Source organism: Lagenorhynchus albirostris, chromosome 6 (assembly GCF_949774975.1).
Source record: "Lagenorhynchus albirostris chromosome 6, mLagAlb1.1, whole genome shotgun sequence".
NCBI classification, from domain to species: domain Eukaryota; kingdom Metazoa; phylum Chordata; class Mammalia; order Artiodactyla; family Delphinidae; genus Lagenorhynchus; species Lagenorhynchus albirostris.
The window spans coordinates 15977995-15995507 of NC_083100.1; the positions used below are offsets into that span (position 1 = coordinate 15977995).

Sequence of the window (17513 nt, forward strand, 5' to 3'; positions counted from 1 at the left end):
TGAGCATGTTCTGGTGCTAGGAGACAAACTGGACCCATTAGATGTTTCCATCTCAGGGACTGAAATGAAGAAAGACAAAGGAATCTGTCAGTTGGCAATAAAGCAGAAGCTGAAAAGTTGCTTTGAGGTGAACTTAGGCATCATAAGCGAAAGTCACGGGCAGCCAGACGTATGAAGAAGCAGATATTTGGAGGAAGGACAGCAGGAAGCAGACTGTGGAGGGTATAGAGTCCTATAGTCATAAAGCATAGTCAACCTGTTAGCAGAACATAAAGAGCCAGGAACTTCTGCTTGCTGGCGTCCCTGGAGATATTGTGATCTCCCAATTCTTTCTGAGGTGGGGACCTATTACAGCACCTGTTTTGTGAAAGATCTAATTCCCTGGTGGTGCCAAGGGTATTTCTGCAATAAACTCCCCTATTACTTGAGCTAACTTGAGTGTGTCTCTTTCCCTGCAAACCAGAGGAGTTGGATGAAATACTTCTGAACTCATTTTGAGCATTTCTGCCTCGAAGCCTTCGATTACATGTAAGAATTAGCTGGGGAATTTGTTAGAAATATGGTTTCCTGGAACAGAACTTTGGAGATTCTGATTCGATGGTACGGAGACAGCCGTGGAGTCTGTTGTTCTTTTCTGATGTAGCTGCCAGGAGACCGGTATTTGGGAAGCACTGCATTGGCTTATGTTGCCCCTTTCCTGGAAATCCTCTAATCTTGTGGCCGTCAAACGTTATGGTCTCAGGACCTTTTTGTCACTCTTGAAAATTATTGAGGACACAAAGAGCTTTTGTTTGTGTGCATTATGTGTATCAGTATTTATGAGAAATTAAAATTGGGAAATTATGAATGTTTTTATAAATTCATTAAAAATAATAAACCATTGTGGGTTGTTAGTCCCCTGGTGCTGGTGTGAAGGAATGGTTTAACAACAGAAATTTGTTGTCTCACAGTCCCGGAGAATGGAAGTCTGAAATCCAGGTGTAGGTAAGGTTGGTTTCTTCCGAGGGCTGTGAGGAAGTTCTGTTCCGTGTCTCTCTCTAACTTCTGGGAGCCTCAGTTGTTCCTTGGCTGGCAGATGATATTCTCCCTGTATCTTCACATCATCTTCCTACTTCTTTAGGAAATGTAAGAAATGCAAATGTCTGTCTGCCTTTGTGTCCAAATTTCTCCTTTTTATAAGAACACCAGTCACACTGGATTTGGTTTCACCCTAATGACTTCATCTTAACTTGATCATCTACAAAGACCCTGTTTTCAAGTAAGATCACCATCACAGGTATTGGGGGTTAGGATTTTTTGGGAGACACATTTCAACCCATAACACAAGTTAACAACAACAACAAAAAACATTTTTTTGTGAAAATAAGGATATTTTCCAATATAAAAAAATTTATTGAGAAAATAGACATTGTTTTGCATTTTTATAAATCTCTTTGATATCTCATTTAATAGGAGATAACTAAATGCATCTTTTCACTTTGCTGGGGTTTATTGTTTTAGTTGAAATACGTGCAGAAAATCTGATCTCACACAAAAATACAGTGGAAAAAGGAGAGTTATTTTAAAAGCCTTTTAAGGTAATTGTGCATAATTTTCTATGATACTATACTGAAACTTGACAAATCATAGTTTCATAAAGTTTATTGTTATGTGAAATTTGAAACCAGAGCAATACAATTTTGAAACTTGTTACGTCAAAATGCATTGGCATCTCTTGCAATTTGAAGAGTTCTTTTACCCATGCGTGATTTTGTAACGTCACGCGATGATCCTTTAAAAAATATTGGTTTCCTGAATTATGTAGATTTTCAAAATTTACAGTGGAAAACTCCACTGTATCCGTATGAGAGAATGAGAAAAAAGGCATATAAAGTCTTAGGATTGTTAGGAAAATAATTTTTTACCTCATGGGTCATCTGAAAGGGTCCCAGGGACCACCATAGGTCCCCAGGCCACACTTTGATAACTTCTGTTCTAATCCATTCTTACTTGAGGAAATTCTCCCAACATTTCAAGTACCACCTTAAATTCTCTTCTCCCTAGTATCCTAACTGACCTCCCCACATAGATGGGATTACCTCTTCCTTTGTGTGGCTCTATTTGTGTACTCATTATATGGTCTCCATGTGAGCTCCAGGGACTGAATCTTAATATACATTTTTATTACTGTAGGGAAAGAACACAATGCCTTAAGAAAGATCCTTTCTGGTTTGAACTAGATCAAATTCATTACGTTGTTTTTATGCAGAATAGTTTTTAATAATCAAGGGACCCAGCTTTAACTGTTGCTATTTCCATTGTTTATTGTAAAGCAGACTTTCTCATCAATTAAACAGTTTTTGACTTACCTACCCTGAGATGGAAAATAGTTTGTAAAAATGTTGTTTACATTTATTTTCTTGAAATTGTACAAATGATGTACCCTTAAGTTTTTACATATGTCTTTTCCTCTCTCTAGATTGCTGTCTATCTAGCAAACTTCCACTCATCCTTCTTGATGCAAAAGTTACCTCCCCCAGCTCCATGAGACACTGTTCATCTCTCCTAAAGTAGTTGCAGTCATGCTGTATTGTGCTGAAGTCCTTTTTGCAATTTTCTCTTGAAAGAATCTTTCAAAGATGCTCAAACGGGCCAGAGAAAGAGATCTATTTCTCACGTCTGTTGTGCAGTTGGTAAGGGCAGGAGTGTTGTGTTATGTCACTCATATCTACGTGAGTAGAAAAGAGTATAGTACCTTGGATGGGGTATTCCCAGCCAACTTAAGAAATGATAGATCATGTTTCAGTCAGACCCCCGTTGGTTTCCAGAGGCAGAACTTCAACTCTAACTCAAGTCAAATAAGCATTTATTTGTGAGTGTATATTGGTTGATTGGAAGGTCCACAGAATTGAAAAGCAGCTGTACCACAAGCCTCAAGCGTACAGGAACCAGGCCTGCTCCAGGGCATTCAGATATTGGAACTGGGACCAGCATGCTTTCAGGACTTCATGACTCATCTTTATTTTTTTTCTATAGACCAGCTTTCTCTATGAAGCTAGAACCATGGCTGCTACCAATAGCTCCTGGCAGCGTATCTTACCAGCACTGTCATCTACAGGAAGGGACTTTTCTCCCAGAAACAACTGAAAAACCTCAGGACCATTAGATGGCCTTGTTTTGGATTACCTGTCCAATTCCTGGACAAATTATTATGACCAGGAGGGTGAAAAACTAGACTTGGCTCAGATTGGGTCATAGGCCAATCTTAAGGACAATTACTATGTCCAAGGAGGGGGTTCATGAAAGAAGAGGGCAGCAATCTTTTGAAGCTAATTATTGGAACTGGGGCATAAAAGACTGGGGAGAAACAGTTCCCCTCCAAAAGATGGCAAGTTCTGATTTCAGAAAAGAGGAGGAGTCCTAGATAGACTAATCATTAAATGTCCACCATAATAGCTGGCTGGTCTGTCTTTACAGAATCCCTTGTGAAGACATTTGAAAATACCATGTTAGCCAGCCATGGCCAATTTAATCATGCTGTATGCTTTGGAATATTGACATCAATGAATATATCTGTGACTGAATGAACGTAGTTATTTAATAATTGTACTTTAATATTTCAGGTTACATGCTTTCCTAGTAATGCAAATCAACACTTCACAGAAAACTGTTATTATTTTCCTATGGTGAATATTGTAATGAAATTACATGAGCACTACCGGATTTTGCACAGAATTGGCATTCACATTAGTTTCCCCAGGATTAATTTGGGCTGGCCGTATAACATGGTCTTCCTAGGGTAGCTGTCGCCCTGATAAGACCCTCAAGATGCTTGAACGGGTGACCCAGAGCCACTGTGCCATTCAGAGGACTCTGAGTCTGTACTTGAATATCAAGCACAAGGCTTGGCACAATGGGTTGACTGCTCTCCTCAGAGCAAACCCAATGCCTAACTGCTTCACTCAAAATAATCCAATGTCATATGAGTAAATCTCATGCTCCATTTTCACCTTACCCCTAATTTCTTATTTAGTTATCAGTTATCCTTAATTTTCATAATTGCCTACCATTGCTGACAACCTAGTTTAATTCAGTGTACACAGAAGTCTCTCAAATATTTCTGCCCTCATCATTCTATCGTAGTTGCTCTGGCTAAGATCCCCAATGTTGATCTCAGGTTAAATGTCAGAGGGTCCTCTTCCTAGGTTTCAATCTACATTAGATTTCCTGTATTAAACTATCTCATTCTTCCCTTTTTTTTCTTTCATAGCACCTCATATAATTTATCATTATAGACGTATGTTTATTTAACTAATGTCTTCCCTCTAACTCTAACCTCATGAAGATAGGTACCAGATCTTTGTTCATTGTTGGGCTTGATGTATTAGGTGCTCAGAGAATATTTGTTCAGTGACTGAATGAATAAAAGAAAAAGTACCTTTTTGAGCCATATTCCTCCAGGAAATAAAATCTGCCTCATATGCAACGGGTAATTCTAAGTAATGGAGGAAGGGCAAATGAAAAAAGAAATAGCAGGTAGCCCAAATACGAAGACAACATAGGTTTTAATTTTTAAAATATGTCTTCAAAAATGGCCTGTGCCCTGTAATGCTCTTGAACATTGTCTGTGAAAATAAAGTGCACATGTTTTATACTTGAATACACGGAAGCAGGAGACGTCTGTCTCCCCACTGTGAGCACTCATAGGCTGGATGGTGGTGACTAAATTCTGCTCCCCTTGAGTTCCCTTTACTTTTCAGACCAAAGAGATTGACCAACAGAAGCCAGTGGTGTGACCATCTCCAAGGACTGGTGCCCAAGCCTTTTCTTTCACATATTGATCACGTCTGAGGGGAAGAGGGAAAAATACATTGAGTCAAGGGTCATTTGCACTGAAAACATCTTCCTTTCTCTGAACTCTAGCATGTGTTTTTCAGTTAAGTTGGAATCATTTTTTTCAAAGGAAGCAGAAAAGCTATATTTGTTTTCCAACACTTCATCAACATCAAAGTATTTACCAAGTTCTCATCTGTGTGTAGCACTTTGCTACTTGCGTTCCAGCTTTGCCACTAATTATCTGTGTAACTTGGGCATGTCATTTTGTTTCATGTAATTTTTGACTCTAGCTTCCTTATTTGTGAAAAATAAATAAAAGGTTGGAGTAGTTTAAGGTCTTTCCAGATCTAACGATCAAGGAAGAAAAACAAGCATCGTATATCTTGTGAGTTTATTTAATACAACAAAGCAGTCATTTGCTCAAGGAAACTAGGAAATTCACTCACTCATTCATTCTACAGTCCTGCCTAGACTTAGAATGTAGTGAATAAGAACATTGACATGGGAGCCTGAGCTTGAATTCTGGCTTTGCCATCTCCCTGATTCTAGGCAAGTTTCTTAACCTCTTTGTGCCTCATCACCTTCGATGTAAGGGGAGAACCATGACACTAGTACTCAAAGGATTTAGTGTAAAATGTATCAGATGTTTAGAATATATAAAGATATTCAATAAATATTAGCTATTAATTTTTTTTTTTTTTTTTTTTTTTTTCGGTATGTGGGCCTCTCACTGTTGTGGCCTCTCCCGTTGCGGAGCACAGGCTCCGGACCCGCAGGCTCAGCGGCCATGGCTCACGGGCCCAGCCACTCCGCGACATGTGAGATCCTCCCGGACCGGGTCACGAACCCGTGTCCCCTGCATCGGCAGGCGGACTCTCAACCACTGCGCCACCAGGGAATCCCTAGCTATTATTATTTATTGGGAACCGACTCGGTGCCAGGCACACTGTTAAACATTTGGGATATAAGAATAAATAACGGGGCAGTTAGACTTTACTGAATCCAGTCAGGCCTTTTAGTGGTTCTTAAATCTGGTTGCACATTAGAATCACCCGAGGAGCTTGTAAAATTCCATCCTTGTGTCACTCTGTGGGAATTGGGGCTCAGACACCAGCACAAGTGCTGATAATCTGGCTACTGTTATTGCTGTGAGTAATAACTGTCCTTCGTCTCTGTCCCAGGAGTCTTGTGCCTTCTCCCAGCACTCATGGAACTGAAGCAGAGTGACCTGTTAGCTTACAAGTAGGATAAAATCTCAGACTCTTCATATTTTTTTATACAGTCTAGATCTAACAATGAGTTTATAGGAAATATAAGGGAAAGAGGACAGGGTAAACAACATTAAGAGGATATAATCAGCCAAACTCAGAATGTAGGAATTCTACAGAAGAAATAGTCCAGTTTCTTGGACAAATAGCATGGTGGGGAAGGATGGAGAATTCTTAAAGAGACTAATATCAATCAAATGAAATGCATGAGCCTTGCACAGACCATTATTCAAGTAGAACTTGCCATTCATTCACTCATTCACTTATTCACTTTGCTGGGCTAGGAGCTAGAGATACAAAGACATAAGATACAGTTTCTTGTCTTAAGAATATCATCATTTAAAAAAGGGAGGCAGACATGTAAACAAATTATATAGAAACTGTGTTAGAAGTAGGTACTGGATATAGTGGAGGAAAGAGGGACCATTAATTCATGGGGCTGAGAGAAAAATTAAAAAAATGAATTCATGCTGGAGCTGATCCTTGAGCTTAATTTTACAGCCACTGGAGTAGCTGAGATAAGAGCACTGTGCTTTCCATGCACAGAACACAACTAACTTGTCTTCTCAGAAAGTTCATCCATACCCAGGATGGCAGGGACGTCCTGGAGGGATTTGTATTCCTGCAGGATCTTTTGCACCCCACAGGCAATATCATAACGCTCATTGCCAACAATGTTGGGATCCATGATGGGAGAGGTGGAGTCCATAGATGGATAGATGCCCAGCTCAGCGACAGCATGGGACAGCACAGTGGCAGCATCCAAATGGGCCAAGGTAGTGGCAGGGGCAGGGTCAGTCACGTCATCAGCAGGCATGTAGATAGTCTGCACAGATATGATGGATCCCTTTTTGGTGGTGGTGATTCTTTCCTGCATGGTACCCATGTCAGTGGCCAGGGTAGGCTGATAACCACAGCAGAAGGGATTCTGCCCAATAAAGCAGCCACTTCTGAGCCAGCCTGGGTGAAGTGAAAGACGTCATTGATCAACAGCAATGCATCTCGGCCTTTTCTTGGTCTCTGAAGTATTCAGCTACAGTTAATCCAGTCAGAGCTACCCAGGCCTGAACACCAGGCAGTTCATTCATTTGACTGTACCCCAGCACTACCTCAGAGGTTGCATCTGTTAAGTTGATAACACCAGACTCAATCATTTCATGGTATAAGTCATCGCCCTCACAGATCCTCTCACCAACACCAGCACACGCAGAGTAACCACCATGGGCTTTGGCATCGTTGTTGATTAACTCCACGATCAGTACTGTCTTGCCAACTCCAGCACCACCGAAGAGCCCAGTTTTGCCACCCTTGGCCTAGGAAACCAGCAGATCCACAACCTTGATACCAGTAACCAGAATTTGCTGCTCAGCGCTCATCTCCACGAATCCAGGAGCCTCAGCATGAATACTGGCAAAGCGTTTGGTTTTGATGGGACCTCCCTCATCAATATATTCTCCAATGACATTCGTGATTCTGCCCAAGGTCTCAGGGCCAACAGGAATTTTGACTGGTGCAACAGAATCCAGGACTTTCTGTCCTCTAAGCAAGCCTTCTGTACCACACATGGCAATGGTCCTTGCTGTGCTCTCACCCAAATGCTGGGCCGCCTCCAAAACCAGACTGGTCTCCCTGCCTTGCACTTCCGGGGCATTTAGGATGGGTGGCAGTCCCTCATCAAATTGGACGTCCACCGCTGCACCAGTGACCACCACAATGTGCCCAATGGCGGTGCCTGCCTTTGGCGAGGGATATATTTAAGCGGCATTGTCTCCAGCAGGCTGGAGCGGCTCACAGTAAGACCTAGGCTTGGGGTAGCGGCGCTGAAGGGCTGAGTCCCTGAAAGGCCCCAGAACCTGGGGCATCGGCCACACGACCCACAAGACCCAACAAGGCAGAGCCCGGGTCGGGGGTGGAATGAAGAGCATTTGACTTTAACACCTCACCTCCCAATCAAGTGAGAAAAATCCCTGCTGGGTTCCTTGTCTCAGAAAAGAGTCTTTTAGATTCAACACAAAATGTGATGCTATCGTCTGGAGCAGAATGCCATCCCTAAGTCCCTCACATCTCTAGGCGGAGCTGAGATGCTGGGCAAATTCACGACCCTCACTGATGTGTTAAGGGCTTAGATCTTGATCAGTCATCCTAAGTTGTTAGTTGTAGGACAGTGTTTTTATGCTGTTGCGTTATATAAACCTGATTTCTTTATTCTGGTGTGTAAATATTATTTCTTGGTATAAATAATTGGTTATATCAATTTGCTGGTTTTACTCATCTGTAAATCCCAAGTCTCTAGAAAAAAAATGTGTACATAAAACTTATTTGATGCATTTTTTTACAATCATATGATTTAGCCCTTTCAAGTGTACGATTCAAAGTTTATAAAGTAACTTTATCAAGTTTGCAACTTGTATCAACATACATCTGTTGAAGAGCATTTCCTTTGGGCTGAAATTTGAAAGATGAATAGGTATTTGATAGGGAGACAAGGGAAGGGAAAGATAATCCAGGGAAAGTGGAAGGGATGAGCAAACGACTACAATATTAACTAATTAATAGAAAATTAGTAGAATTTTCATTACGTACCCAGCTAAGAGCTTTATATGGATTATTTCACTTACACCTCATAACAACAACATAACAATGATGTAGGGAGAATTATTATAATAACCCTCATCTTACAGATGGGGAAGCTGGGGCACAGTGAGTATATTGCCTTAGGTTACACCGTTAGTGAGTGGTGGGATGGAATTGTAATTCAAATCCAGGTAGTCTGACTGTAAGGACTACATCCTTTCTCATTCTGTCTTCCTGCCTGGAATGTCCTGAGGTCTAAAAGCAGACTGGTATAAAGGAGCTTGAATGACTTGAGTGCAGAGGAAGTGGCAGTGGGCAGGAGCCATGGGGCTGCTGAGAGGGTACTCCAGCTTCTGTCTGGTGTGACTAATGGATTATGAAGACAAGGAAACAAGAGGAAGGGCAGGTAATACTGAGTCTGAGATTTCTGAGGGTCACTCAAGTGGAAACATCCAGAAGGTGTCTGGATACACACAACAGGGCTTGCCATAAAGATTTCACTCTCACTTATGTATGAGTAGCTGAAGGCAAGAGTGTAAATGAAACTCTCCAGGCATAAGGAATGAAGAGAGAAGGCATAGGACAGAACTCTGCAGGATGTGAACTTTTGAAGATAGAACAAAGGAAGATGCTATGGACTGAATTGTTCATAAAATAAAATTCATATGTTGAAACGCTAACCCTCAATATGACTGTTTGGGAAATAGGGCTTTTTAGGAGATAATTAAGGTTAATGAAGTCATATGGCTATGGTCCTAATCCAAAGGGGTTGGTGGCCATATAAGAAGAGGAAGAGAGAGAGAGATCTTTCCACACATAAATAGTGAGAGAAGGCCATGTGAGGACACAGCAAGAAGTCTGCTATCTGCAAGTGGGGAAGAGAGCTCTGACCAGAAACGGACCCTGTTGGACCTTGATCTGGGGCTTCTACCTCCAGAACTGTAAGAAAACATTTTCTGTTGTTAAAGCCACCCAGTCTATGGAACTTTGTATGGCAGCCCAAGCAGACTAAGAAAAGGAGCCAGTTGTGCAGCCTAAGAATGGATGATCAGAGAAGGAGAAAGAGACAGAGTGGCATCATGGAGGTCAAGGTTGTAGTTCCACAATAGGAATAGTAAACCGGATTTCCCTCTAAGAGGTCATAAATTTTGACACATACTCATTTGATTTGACAAATAAGAAGTCATTGGTGACCATGCCAGGGTGTGGAAGTGGTGGGGCAGAAGCCAGATTACAGTGGATTGAAGAGTACATCTGAGTTGAAGAAGTGGATTGTCTCGAGACCCTTTGTACTGGCCTCACCCAGGAGCTTATCAGAAGTTCAAACTCTCAGTCTCCATCCTAGACCTACTGGATCATAATCTCATTTGAATAAGATGCCCATAAATGAAAGTTGAGAGTCTAAACCATTCCTTGTGGGAAGCTACGTGGGAATGAAAGGAGGGAGGATTAGGGGATAGTCAGGGGGAAGCAGAAGGGAATTTTAATTTATTTTTCAGAAGGGAATTTTTAAATGTGAGGCACTTGAATTTACTGATAGTCTGTGAGGAAGAAATCGGTTGAAAGGGGAAGACTGAAAAAAAAGGAGAGAGAAAGAATAACCAATGGAGCAAGGACATAAGAGGTGAGATCAAGAACTTAAGTGGAGAAAATAGCCTAGTTTGAGAGTAGGAACACTTCTCCATTTGGCCTGGGAAAAAGAAAATCTTGGTTATGCAGACATAGATTTTTAGGTAGGGGTGAAGAGCTGAGGAAGTATATGTCCAACAGCTTTGGTTTTTTCCTCTATGAAGTTGGAGGCATAAACACCTTCTTAAAAAGAGGAGTGAATTGATTGAAATGCAAGTGGTTAAAATGAGGGTCCATGGGATCTGGGATGGATAGGAAAGTATGTGTCCATGAATATGTAAAGGAATTCATCTTGGGTGGCCTTGGCCTGCAGCAGCTTGAAGCAGGATTTCAGTTCCCAGCCAGAGATGGAGGTCCGGCTGTGGCAGTGAGAGTGCTAAATCCTAACCACTAGACCAATGGCCAGTGACAAGGCCCTGGCCCAAAGGGCTTTGCAGAAATGAATTCCCACAAAGACGGAAAGTAGTGAAACAAGTAAAGCGTTTATTAAGAGGAAAGATAGTACGTGTGGATAGACACACAGGCGGGCTGAGAAAGTCGCGCCCTCGTGGTAGTTTGAATCACTTATGTGTGGCATTTCTTCCGGGTTTCCTTTGGCCACTCGTCTTGCTTTACCTGGTTCTGAGTCTGTATTTGGTTTATCTCAGGATCCTCCCATGTGTGCATGTGCATCTCTTAGCCAAAATGTATTCTGGTGAAGAGGCCTATGGGTAGGTCGACATCACTCCCTTTTGATTTCCAAGGAGGCTTTCTGCACGTGTATAGTTGGAAAGGTGTCATTGACCTTGAGAATGAGAAATCTGTGGTCTCTTATCTGGGTGGGGCTCAGTTCCTCCTCGTCTTCATCTTGGAGTTATCTGTCCACAGGGGACAAACTCTAGCTGCTCAGCCAGGGACCCATCTATCTCCTGCCTCAGAATGGAATGAAAGGGAGGGACCGAGAAATGGGAAGATATAAGAGCCGTGAGGTCAGGAGAGTGTGGTCAAGGATTGGTACGTTGGAGTTAAACATGTCAGAGGTGAAGCAGAAACACCTCTGGACAATGACAAAGTCTTGGGCGTGGCCATGGAGTGGGTGGTCGATGAGTGACAAAAGACTGTTAGAGTCATGAAGATTAGAGAATGTTGAGCAGAGTAGGTCAGATAGGTTGTCACCGTGGATGTTAAGGTCATTCCTGGTGACAGTCAGATGGAGACAAAAGGCTGAGAGCTGGATTTGGACCTCAAAGTTCTCAAGGGGGGAATCTGTTGTGACTGTGAGGAGAAAGGCACAGAGGATGGACTAGGAAGATGTGTGAAAGCTCAACGAAGTGAAGATTTTGTATGATGGTTTAAAAGCAGCAATGGGGAGCAAGTAGAAGGAGGGCAGTGATTCTCACTCCTGGCGGTGATAAGGGGTCAGGGATGCCAGGAAGGGAGAGCACAGTGTGTCCCATGTTGCTCTGAGCTCACCAGTTCCTGCTGTGGGCTCTAATCTTGCTGTCTGCAAGTCTCACTGCTTCTCCTTCCTACCTTGTCAGTTCTTCCAACATCACTGGTGGTCACCAGACTGAGCGGCTTCTCATCTGCAGTCTCCGTGCTTGTTTCAACCATGTAGCCTCAAGGCCCACGGTCTGGGATGGGACCCTGATGGCCAGTGAGGACTCCAGCACACGAGAGATGCTCTGTAAGTGTTGGACCTCTTCCTTTCTTTCTCTCTTCTGGTAAGTTTTGTACACTTGAAAATGGAGTTCGGTGATTGGCAGCCACAGCCCAGCCACTGCTGATGGTGAGCTGGTGAGCCCTGAGTGAACCCAGGAAGGGAAAGAATACCTACCATCTAGCAGCCATCAGACTGCAGCCCCTCCCCACAGTAAGCCCTGAGGAAACTCAGGATGTGAAAATACTACAGAAGACTGGCCCCCAGATAGCTTGGGGTGCCTAACGAAGGAATGATTTCAGTGAATGATTTCATCATCCCATACATAGAAAAGCGCTACATGCCTTCACTGGAGATTTCTAGTTTTCTTTAATTAACAGGAATCGTTTGTTCCTACTACCTGCCCTTTGTTGCAAAACTCCTATACATCCTAGCTCCCCCCTCACCTCCTCCGAGCAGCTCTCTCAGGGTTACCCGAGAGGCCACGTCGTGGGCTTGAAATGCTAAAAATTTCTGCCAGATAAAACATAACTCTCACAAAAAATAATAAAAAGAAAGGAAGAAAAAGAAAATGGAGTTCATAAAGATGGGGAAGTGTGGGGGTTGGAGGGTTGTGAGAAACAATCTGTTGGGAGAAGAGTCTGGAGAGATTGGCCAGAGACCTACAGAGGTGACATTTGGCAGCCAGGATTTATAAAACGGAGGAAGCATTGGAGACTTTGAGCCTGGGGAGGGATAGGATCACTTCTGTATCTGGTGAAAATAATTCTGTAGACAGCTGGAAGGATGACTTGGCAGGCAGGAGGTTAGGAACCGGGAGATGAGTTAGTACCTGATGCTCAGGACTGATTAAAGGAGAGTGAGGTCTGGATCAGAGAAATACTTGGAGGGTAGTTTTGAGTCATTTAGGTCCATGACTTAAATCAGTGTGGGTCAACATTGGAAAGAGAAAGGAGAGAAGGTGTGAAGGTTAGTTCTCCTTGCAAATATGGATTTCAAATTGCGTTACAATTACCTTGTGACTGAATTTTTCTTCTTCATCTTCTTTTTAATTTTGTTTTTGCAATTATTCTTCTTCGAACTCCTCCAATTGTTTTTGTTTGTATAGTCCTATTTAACTAAAATAGAAACTCCAGCTAAAGTTTCATACCAGTTGTTACAGCAGAACCCAGGAAGTAAGGCACTTTGATTTGTGAAGTAAGCAAGGCTATCAAAAATATTTTTCATTGTAGAATACATCCTACATTCTTGTATTCCTTAGCTATACAGTTTTAGTCTTTTTTTTTTTTTTTTTGCCGTACGCGGGCCTCTCACTGTTGTGGCCTCTCCCGTTGCGGAGCACAGGCTCCGGACGTGCAGGCTCAGCGGCCGTGGCTCACGGGCCCAGCCGCTCCGCGGCACATGGGATCGTCCTGGACCGGGGCACGAACCCGCGTCCCCTGCATTGGCGGGCGGACTCTCAACCACTGCACCACCAGGGAAGCCCGACACTTCTATTCTCTATTGCTGATTTCTGAACTTGTCTAAAACAAACTATGAGAATGTGTATCTGTCAGTGTTACTGTTACGGTGATTGAAGCTGGGAGGAAGGGGTGAGGTGAGGGAGAAAAGAGTTGTATGTGTCCTATAACTTTACCAAGACACAAAAATCTGAATTTACTTTCACCTGGTGATACACTTTTATCAGCTAGACCTTTGGTTTGCAATCATTAAGTGCATGTTCGTGTAATAGTGGCACATGATTCTCTTAGTAAAGCCACTTGGTTATAAATCCAGACCTGCCTCAGTTTCTTTTAAAAATGGGGGTGAGGCGAGAATTTTCTTTCTATTTACTTCTTATGTGAAGCCAAGTAAAGTATTTTAAGAGTGAGTGCGCTATGGAGAAGTAGGGTCAGAGGGTCTCAGTTCAAGTTCCAACTTCCTTTCTCCTTAAGTCATTTGTCCTTCTAAGCTTTGTTAGTTTCATTTGTAAAATGAAATGTGAAATAACAGAGTGTACCTGAGAGCTGTTAGGAGAAGTAAATGAGATAGTATCTACCAAGCTTGGCCACAGCACCTGGCTCGTAGAAACTGTTCAGCATTATAGTTTCTCTGATACCCCTTTTTATAGAGATCTGCAGAGTTTTCAGTAAGGAAAATTATTTTTCTATTCAAGCCAATAGTGCTGCAGATGAAGAGCACAAACGTATGGACACCAAGGGGGGAAAGTGGGGGGTGGAGGGGGGATGAATTGGGAGACTGGGATTGACACTAATAGATAACTATTTTATAATAGTTATAAAATAGCAGTTCCTTTAATAAGAACCTGCTGTATAGAAAATAAATAAATTAAATTAAATTAAAAAAAGAAACAATAGTGCCGTAACTAGGAGGTATGGAAGAATTTGGGGCCAGAAATGAGATGAAGATATTTCTAGATGCAAGAGCCAGAAAATGATTACAGGGGGAAAGAAGAAAGGACAAACAAAATGGACAGTAATCAAAATGCAGGAAAGTGAAATAAATGTAAGTCACAAGCAATGTGATACAATGGGGAGAGCTAGGGGTCAGCAGATTGAGTTTCAAGACCATTGACATGACCTCAGCAAGTCACTACCTCTTTCTGGGCCTCAGTTTTATCATAAGTAAAATAAGGACCATATTTCCTGACCTGCCTGATGCCGAAGGTTAATGTGAAAATCAGATGGGAAATTATGAGGGTGTGAAAGTGCTTTGTGAGTATAAAGGGAAGTAAATATGTTGTCTGAATGCAGGCGTCAAGGAAACGACCAAGAGGGCATCTTTTAAAAAACTCTACAGATTACCCACCTTCCTTATTTAACTGCTATGATTTGACCACCAGTCTATCAGCATAATCTCAGAGGGACAACCTTTGTGGAATCCAATAGAATAATCTAGGAGTTCAAGATTTGGTGATATTCACTGAGGCCTGGATTCTGTTCTTCAGATTCCTGGATGTGTGAACCTGGACTGAAGCTTTTATCCCTCTGGGTCTGTTTTTTAGCCAGCAAATGATAAGACTAGCTGTTCTTTCTCTCTCTTAGGGTTATTTTGAAGACCAAATATATTGTAAAAGATCCAGTATAAACGACTTATGCAAACAATCAATGAATGAATTCTTCATCAATTAATTCACTTGAATTGCAGATGGTATGAAAATTAGGTGAGGTAAAGCATAAAAACATATGGCTTCTACATAGGTCGGAGTATCATGCCAGCCTGACCAACTGTGCTTGCGAAGAAAATTTAATAATGTGGGAAAATGTTTATGAAATAACGTTAAGTGGGTAAATAGACATGCACACGCAGACACACACACACACAATCTTAGAATACACAGACACAGCAACAATGATTGTCTTCCTGAGTATTAGGATTAGTATAGGATATTTATTTATTTATTTTTGCTTCTTTAAACTTCCCTGCATTTTCCATTTTTTGAACAATCAAAAGCATGTATTGCTACTCAATAGGGGAAAAGGTTATTTTAAACAATGAGACAATGTGTGTCAAAGGTCTGCAAGCAGTGCCAAGCACACACTGAGTAGGGATTTCATAGGCATTAGTTGAATCTGAATGAACTCTTATAAAAGAAATCTTGGAAGGAGGCTGTATGTCCAAGGCTCTCCCATCAGTTGATGATCTTCAAAGGAAATAGAAAGACAAGACCCATCAAACATACCCTCACTAGGAAGCCTGGACATAGGCCTTCAAGTGGATGTTAGGAAAAACTTTGACCCCTAAGCCCTGAAGGGGTACTGTGGCTTCTACTTTTTCATGACAAACAATTAACGTTTCAGCTGTTCTTGTTCTGAGTAAGATGAGAACCACGTGAAGGATTTAAAATATCACTGGGATGACATGTTACAGAGCAGCTGGCTGGCTGGAGGGGTCCCATAAATGTCACAAGGAAACATACCAATTGGGAAGGCAGGAGACAAAAATAATAACAATAATTCTCCCCATTCACATGGCATGTTTCATCTGAAGAGCTCAAAGTATTTTACAGATGTTATAGCCATTGAAACTTCTGTGGCAAGCATTATTCTCCCTGGATTACAGATGGGGAGGGGACTGTAATCCTGCCATTCAGACTAAAACTGGAATAAACATATAATTATCCTTGAGAGGAAATCTTTCTAATGTAACCCTTTCCTTCTGCCGTTTCCTACTGCTTCTGAGTGAACAGGGCACGTCACCTCCTTGGTCCTGCAATATCTGCTCCAGGTATCCAAACACTGAAATGAGATCACCTCTCCATCTTTCCTCCCAGACGAAACATATTTAACTTTTCAAGTCTTTCTTCAGAAGCCTGAGCTTCCCTTTTCTCATTTCCCTACAACCTGGAGGTGGTTTTCAAGTTGAGTAACTAAAACCAGTGCCTGATACTTCAGCCCAGATTCATCAGCGACTTTACCTGAATAAATCGACAGACTTGAAGTTAGGTTTGTGTTTTTGCAGCTGGGCTTTCCACGAAGACTCGTTGTTTTTGGTTTTGACTTGTTTCTGATAAGGCAATGACTTCTATCCTATTTCTGATGTTCAAGATCTTTGTTCCTTTTTTCTTTGATTTGGGAGTTCAGCTTCCTTTAAAAAGGCCAAGTATCCATTCTCCTAACAGAGCAACGATTATCATTTGTACATATTCCATTTTCTCTTTATTTATATTCTTTTAATAGCATTAGAGTAGTATTGTATATGTCATTTTGCATTCTTTGAATTGTATTCTGCTTTTGAGACTCACATTATATTGTAAGTATCTTTCTCCATTGCTTCTTGGAAAGTAAGCACAATGTTGACTGTATAATCAGGATTCTAAGTTTGTATTATAATTTGCTCAATCATACTATTAGAAGATATTAGAATTGCCTCCAGTTTTTCTATTGCTGTAAATTGTTCTTTGCTGAACATGTCCTTATATCTTCTTTTATATTTTAAGCTATTTTATTAAGAACTTTCAATATATATTTCCAAATGGCTGAAGCTAATTGCAGCATCCCCAATAATGCGTGGCGGTATCAGTTTCACTGCACTCTTGTTAGAATTGAATATTTCTATTTGAATTGGTGAAAATATTTACTTGGCTTTAAAACTGATTTTGAATTTCATTACTATTAGCAAAATTAGCTATTTTTATTTATTTATTTTTTAGCAGACTAAATGTTCTACCTCTTTTTTGGGGAGTTTCACATTGGTTGAAGGATGGTTATAAACCTAAACTATGTTAAAAAAATCTTGATATAGAAATAGTTGTGATAATAAAATCTTGCACTATAAAACACCTTTCACTCAGGGACCCAGTGTGTTGCTTTAATCTTCAAAATGCTTCTGTGTGGTACATGCAAAATGCTATCAATCAGTTTTAAAGATGAAGAAAATAACATGACTAGTACTTAGTGCCATGATTTAGACCAATGGTTGTGTTATAGCAAATGGCACTGGTCACATTTTCTCACTGGTTCTCACTATTTTCTCATAGCAACAGCGCTTCTGGCACGGGCTTAGCCTTACTCAAATTCTTCAGGCATTATTGCCTTTCCCTTTGTGTCTTGAATATACATCTGATTATTTATCCTATGCCAGATAGT

At 41.4% G+C, this 17513-nt stretch overlaps 1 pseudogene; it reads right to left on the minus strand.

The window, feature by feature from the left end:
• Positions 1–6636: 6636 nt before the first annotated feature.
• On the minus strand, positions 6637–11879 carry LOC132522465 (ATP synthase subunit beta, mitochondrial-like; annotated as a pseudogene).
• Positions 11880–17513: the final 5634 nt, after the last annotated feature.